The sequence below is a fragment of the Ipomoea triloba genome, chromosome 7, assembly GCF_003576645.1.
Source record: "Ipomoea triloba cultivar NCNSP0323 chromosome 7, ASM357664v1".
Lineage (NCBI taxonomy): Eukaryota > Viridiplantae > Streptophyta > Magnoliopsida > Solanales > Convolvulaceae > Ipomoea > Ipomoea triloba.
Window position 1 is genome coordinate 17,745,970 of NC_044922.1, and position 6,296 is coordinate 17,752,265.

A 6,296-nucleotide genomic window follows, 5' to 3' on the forward strand; every position below is an offset into this window, starting at 1 on the left:
AATAAGTTCTACCAAATAGAGTCTTAACGAAGAAAGATGAAATTTTATTTATCAAAACGCAATCTTTTTAATAGATTAACCACATTTTATTAAATGAAACGTGTTTAGGTGTATTTGGTAATAATGCTTTTAGCTGTATTTTTTGGTAATAATAATGCGTTTACTAGTATTTGGTAATAATGTATTTGGTAATATAATTATATTTAAAATTTTAAAATTTAATACCAAATTATTTTATAATGGGATAATCATATCAAATTATATTATCTGACTCCAAGATTCGGCTCAAACTAAGAAGGCAAGGATTTGAACTCTTGATCACTTTGTGATTACAAGTGTAAATGTCTTCCATCTTGGATGGAGTTACCTCTAACTGGTAGTTATAATGTTTGGGTTACGACCCTAATAGGTCAACATGAATATGTAGTCATATATGTTAAATTATTTTTCAAAGATTTTAATTTGAAATTTTCAGTTGTATAAAATAGGAAATTTAATACATGGAGTGTTTGGCAATCAGTTATTAATTGATGATTGTTTGAGTTAGCTAATAGGTATTAGCTTATTGGATTAAATGGTTTGATTATATTATAGTATTAGCTAGTTGTACAAAGGTGTTTGTTAATTAATTATTTACTTTCAGCTAATTACAAGTAAAATAACTAATAAGGACATTAATAATAATAGTTGTATTATTATGTAATAATAAAATAAAAATAAGGCTAAATAAATAAATAATAAACAAAGAACCCAAAAAAAAAAAGAAAAAAAAAAAAGGTAAACCTTTGTGATGTGGGATCCACATCGAAATGGTTTGAAAATTAGGGGTGGTTAGCTCCTCCATCTATGAACATCCTTATGAATCGAGTTTTTTCATGGTTCAGTGTGAAGAGTTTTTTGTAAGTGTGATTAAAAAAGAGAAAATGAGGGGGAAGAAAAAAAAAACAAATCTGATTTAAAAAAAAAAAAAATATATATATATATATATATATATATATATATATATATATATATATATATAAAAGTATTGTCAGACGCTCCTGAGGCGTGCAGTACACGCGCTCGCTGGGCGCGCTGCTTGCAAGCCACGCACGCGTTTCGCGAAGGCCCAAAATTTTTGCAATGTTCCAATAACTTCATCTTTGTACAAGGACTAAAATTTTCTCTTTCTTCATTTCTCTCCGCTCCACATGGGCTTACACTATTCTAATAATCCTCTAGTGTAGATGCTAGGGGCTCAACACTACCCCTCTTCTAATAGATGTGAGATTTGATTCCACATCGTAATATTTAAAAATATAGAGAAGCTTAGTGCCCCTCTTCAAATTTTGCGCATCCGATGCTCATGAGCTCATCCAATATATAATACGACAGGGCAACTCTACTCAAGTTAGACAATTGGTTTGGTAACTACAAAGTTCAAAGTTTGACTTCCCATGTGAGAGATGTTTATTGACAATTGTATGAGGTTTACCTCATTGTGGTCATTTACTGGCTAAGGTCGCAATCAAGTTTCACATAGAGCATACATCGGGTAGTGGTTGCAGTCCTGTAAATAAAATTAAAGATATTATAATACAAAGTACGTACAAATATTAATAGTCAAATTGTTATTGTAATGGAACAATTAAAATTTTCTTCTTACACAAATGGATATGCATGTCATTTGGTTCAATTTTATTAATAACAATTTGAGTGAAAAAAATATTGTTTAATTGAAGAATAAATTTTAAAACCCCCAATTTCTTTATTAAAATCCTGTATGCATGGAAGACCTCTGTCAAATATCATTCTTTGATTTCCTTACCCCAAAAAAAAAAATGTATAACTATATCATCGTATCAAAATTAATCAATTTAATACTCCGATGATATTTCCACTTTTATTTATTAATTAATGAAAATAGTGTGTGTGTGTGTGTTTCAAATATGAAGGGTATATGCTAGCTCATTGAATGAGAGCGGAAATTAAGAATAAATTTAATGCAATGAATTCAAGAACTGTGAATTTCCCAGGAAGATGCATGCAATAAAATAATGTAGCAAGGCTGAACAAGTTCAACCATATGCATGTGTTAGGTGTTGAAGACCATACGTCGAGTGACTTGCCATGCACGTTTGATAGCTTATTAACTTTTCAATGCCTTGTTTGGTAAATGACTGTTAGCTGATTGGGTTGGCTGTTTGGGTTAGAAGGTATGATTTGTTGATAACATTAACTGATAGTAGAAAGTTGTTCGATAGATTAGCTGTTAGTTGATAGTTGTTTGGTATAATTTCTTTTATCAAAAAGCTAATTGAAAATGCTGCTTTGAGTAGACTTTTGAATTTTAGTATTTTGGAGTTACACAAACAACTAAAAGTGGTCAAATAAACCAAAATTGACTGATAGGCTGATTATTTACCAAACAGGGCCAATATATATCCACACACACAAAAGTTTTGTTCTGAACCCATGCAGTCAGGAAAAAAAAATGTGTACCTCCTATTCCTATGGCATTGGCAAGGGGAAAAGGGGTACAAGAAATGTACAATTTTCAACCAATTAAAACACCCTCCTATTCCTATGGCATGGGCAAGGGGAGAGGGTACAAGAAAAATACAATTTTACACCAATTTTCAAACCCTCAACCCAAGATTTCCATACAAGAAAAGTATGATTTCTTTTTCCTTTTTGTATTTTTTTTTAGGTGATATGAAATCTATAGTCACTACATAAGTTTATACACAGAGTAAATTATACTCCTATGTAATAGTCCGTAAATCAAACAGGAGAGGTAAACTTTCATAGGGTATTGACAAAAATATAATTAAACTCGTAATTAACTTTCAAGTACGAAAATCATATTATTCCACACACTCGTCAAATCTTTTGGGGCATCACTATTTTTCTATCATAGAGAGGGGTGACCTAATTAAAGACCATACTCATTGATCTCTCATAATGATACTCTTTGGTCTGGAAATGCCCAAACAATCCTGCAAGAAGATGTCCCGAACTCTTCTCGGAATTCAGTAGAATCACTCTAGTCACAATTATCCCCCATTTCCATGGTCACAAGGAACCCTTTAATTTTTTTCATTTTTACATACCACATGAATCATGACACAATATAATATACAGTGTATATCCTAAAATAGCTCGACTCTGGCCAATCAAAACATAACTCTTATAAATAAAGAAATTGAAAACCCATATATATTATTTGAAATATGGTATGGTTTGACGGATTGGCAGTGGGATCTCCAGCCAAATCAACTTAATTACGCAGCTAATGTTCATTGGCTACATAATTAGATTATGATTAATCAGTAGTAAGATGAACATGGAAAATTCTCTACCACATATGATTATATGGTGCAAATCAATGCACGTAGTTACAACATCCTAACCAACAGTTCTTATATCGTGGACCGCGGTCCACAATGCATTGTGGACCACGGTCCACGATATAATTTGCGCCTAACCAACCCTATGTTTTGACTGGATCGAGTACAAACTGAAAGGCTAAGAAATGTCATCAACCAATAATTCTTTTTTTTTGTTTTTTTTAAAGGATTATTGGAGATAAAAAAAAGGTCAACTTTAGATGATCTTGCTTCACAATAAATAAATACGGAGTGGTAATTTTAGTTTGCACTTAATTTAAAGTTTAAATTTTTTTTAAAGTACTTTTGACTATATTAAAGTATAGTATATGTTCAATATACTTTTTCAATTAGTTGTAGCTCAAAAAGTCAATACTCTACCATAAAAGTTCGATCCTATAACATTCTCTCAAAGAGAGTCACAAAAATGTCAATTAAGCATAAATTATAGATTTTTAATTTAAAATTGAAACCAATCACAAAAGTGTCAATTGAATACAAATTATAAATTTCTAGTTTAGATTAGGAACCAACCGTTTAAATTCTAATTTTATACTTACTCTGTCCCATTTTACTTGTCATATTTACTATTCATTGGTCAAATAAACTATTTCTTTATTACTTATTTTTTTTTAATAATTTTTTATTTTTAAATTTATTTTTGTGTGCTTAATAATACTTTTAATGTAATTTTTAAATATATAAATTTTATATATTAATGATAAACTTAATATTATAAAAAATTAAATTAAAAATAAATTCAGTCAAATCTCGTTAAACAAGATAATCCAAATGGAACGGACCCACGGAGGTAGTAATATCTAATTGTTGGTAACGTAGTGCTACAGTCAAATGTTGTTCTGATCTATGTGCAGGTGATGTGACTAATCGACTGTCAAGTTGAGTAGTCAATCATTCATTGGTCAATACTGATGGCCAACTAAATTTCTAACATCATCCATATCAATTCAACATCTTTCACGATTTTTAATGCGCCAAGAAAAAGAGAGAAAACAAAGAGAAGAAAAAGTAAATAAAATTTAATTGAAACAAGAAAAAAAAAAAGCTGCAGGTTTGCAACAGAGGCGCAATCGGGCACGTGTATTGAGAACTTTTAATATTACTTTTCTCTGGTTGTCTGATTCGTTTAACGAGGCTTGACTGAAGTAATTTTTAATCTAATTTTTCATATTATTAAGTTTAGCATTAATATATAAAATTTATATATTTAGAAACTACATTAAAAATACTATTAAACACAAAAAATTAAATTTTAAAATAATAAAAAATTTCTAAAGAAAATAAGCAAAGAAGGAAGAATTAGTTTAATCAATGAATAGTAAATATGACAGGTAAAATGGGACAGAAGGAGTATTTAAATTTCTAAGTGTTAAAATTTGTTATTTAATTTAATTGTCACTCTCGTGCACAAGAATATGGAGTAAACTATGCAAATCCAACTCTCATAGCGATTAGCGACACATAAAATTTAATCAATTTAGAACAAACAATATAATGTAAAGTCTCCTAAAAAGAATCTATCGCCCAATGCCTTCTAATGTATTTGTGATGTCTAAGCTAACATCACTCTTGTGTGCAATTAACAAGCGAGAATTACACACAATTTGATCATGGTTCTATGCAATTATAATTAAGTCATACAATTGATACAAACACAACACTTAAAGAATTAGAAATATTATAAACTCAAGAATTTAAGAACAAACTACGTGAATAAACTTCACTTGAATTAGCCACTCACAATAAAGAAGAAATCACGAAAATTCAAAGTAAACATCTCGATTACAACAAGAAAAGAGAGAAAAATTTAAGAATTGATCGTCCCTGGAACCTTGTTTTCTTCCTTTCGTTACTATGTTGGAGACCAAACTCTAAGTTTCTTGGTGCAATTTTCTCCCCAAAACGTAAAGAAGTGTCTAAATCTAATTCGCTCTCTATCATTCTTGGCCTTTTGAAATATCAAAATTGCATTTATAACACATAAAATTGACTTTGGGCGACAAGAGAAACAAGTTTCTAAAAATTTGTCTCGCTGCAACGAGAATGGCATGGTCTCTAAATCTTCAGCGCAAAAAACTTATGCAAAAATGTAAATATTATAAATTTATCAATCTCATATAATCAAGAAAAAAAATTATACCTCCATTCTACTATTAAACATCACTAAAGCTAAGGGAGGACGAGCATAATTTTAAAGAAACCACCTTATTTTCTTCTTATTCCAACCAATCAAATTCCTATCTCTATCTTTCTATTTAGGTAAGAGATACCAAAATTTAAAAAAATATATATATATTTTCCATATAATCAACTAAGAATAGAATTTCGGCAAAAAACATTATGATCAAGCGGCATAATTGTGACTCTCCCAAATGAAAGTTCACAAATTTAAACCCTAGTTAAAGCATTGACGAGTGTCAAAAGAAAAAGTAACAAGAAAAGTGTGCTTTTTTTTTTCTTTTTTTGTCATTTTTAATTGTCACATGAATCATGACACAATATAATATACTACCTATATCCTAAAATAGCACGACTCTTGCATCTTGTCAAAAATATAACTTAATAGATAAAGATTTGAAAACCCATATTAATTATTTGCTATATGGTATGGTTTGAAGGAGTGGCAGTGAGATCTCCAGCCACTTAATTATGCAGCTAATGTTTATTGGCTACATAATTAGACTATCATTAATCAGAGTAATCTGATCAACATGGAAAGTTCTCTACCACAGACTGATCTATGGCGCAAATCAATGCACGTAATTACACATCCTATATATAGTGGAAACAAAGTGAAAGCCTAAGAAATGTCATAAGCCATGTTTTTATAAAGGATTATTGGAAGAGTCAAATTTGTATGATCTATCTTGTTTGACAATATAATTATTTGATATGAAATGTCATAAA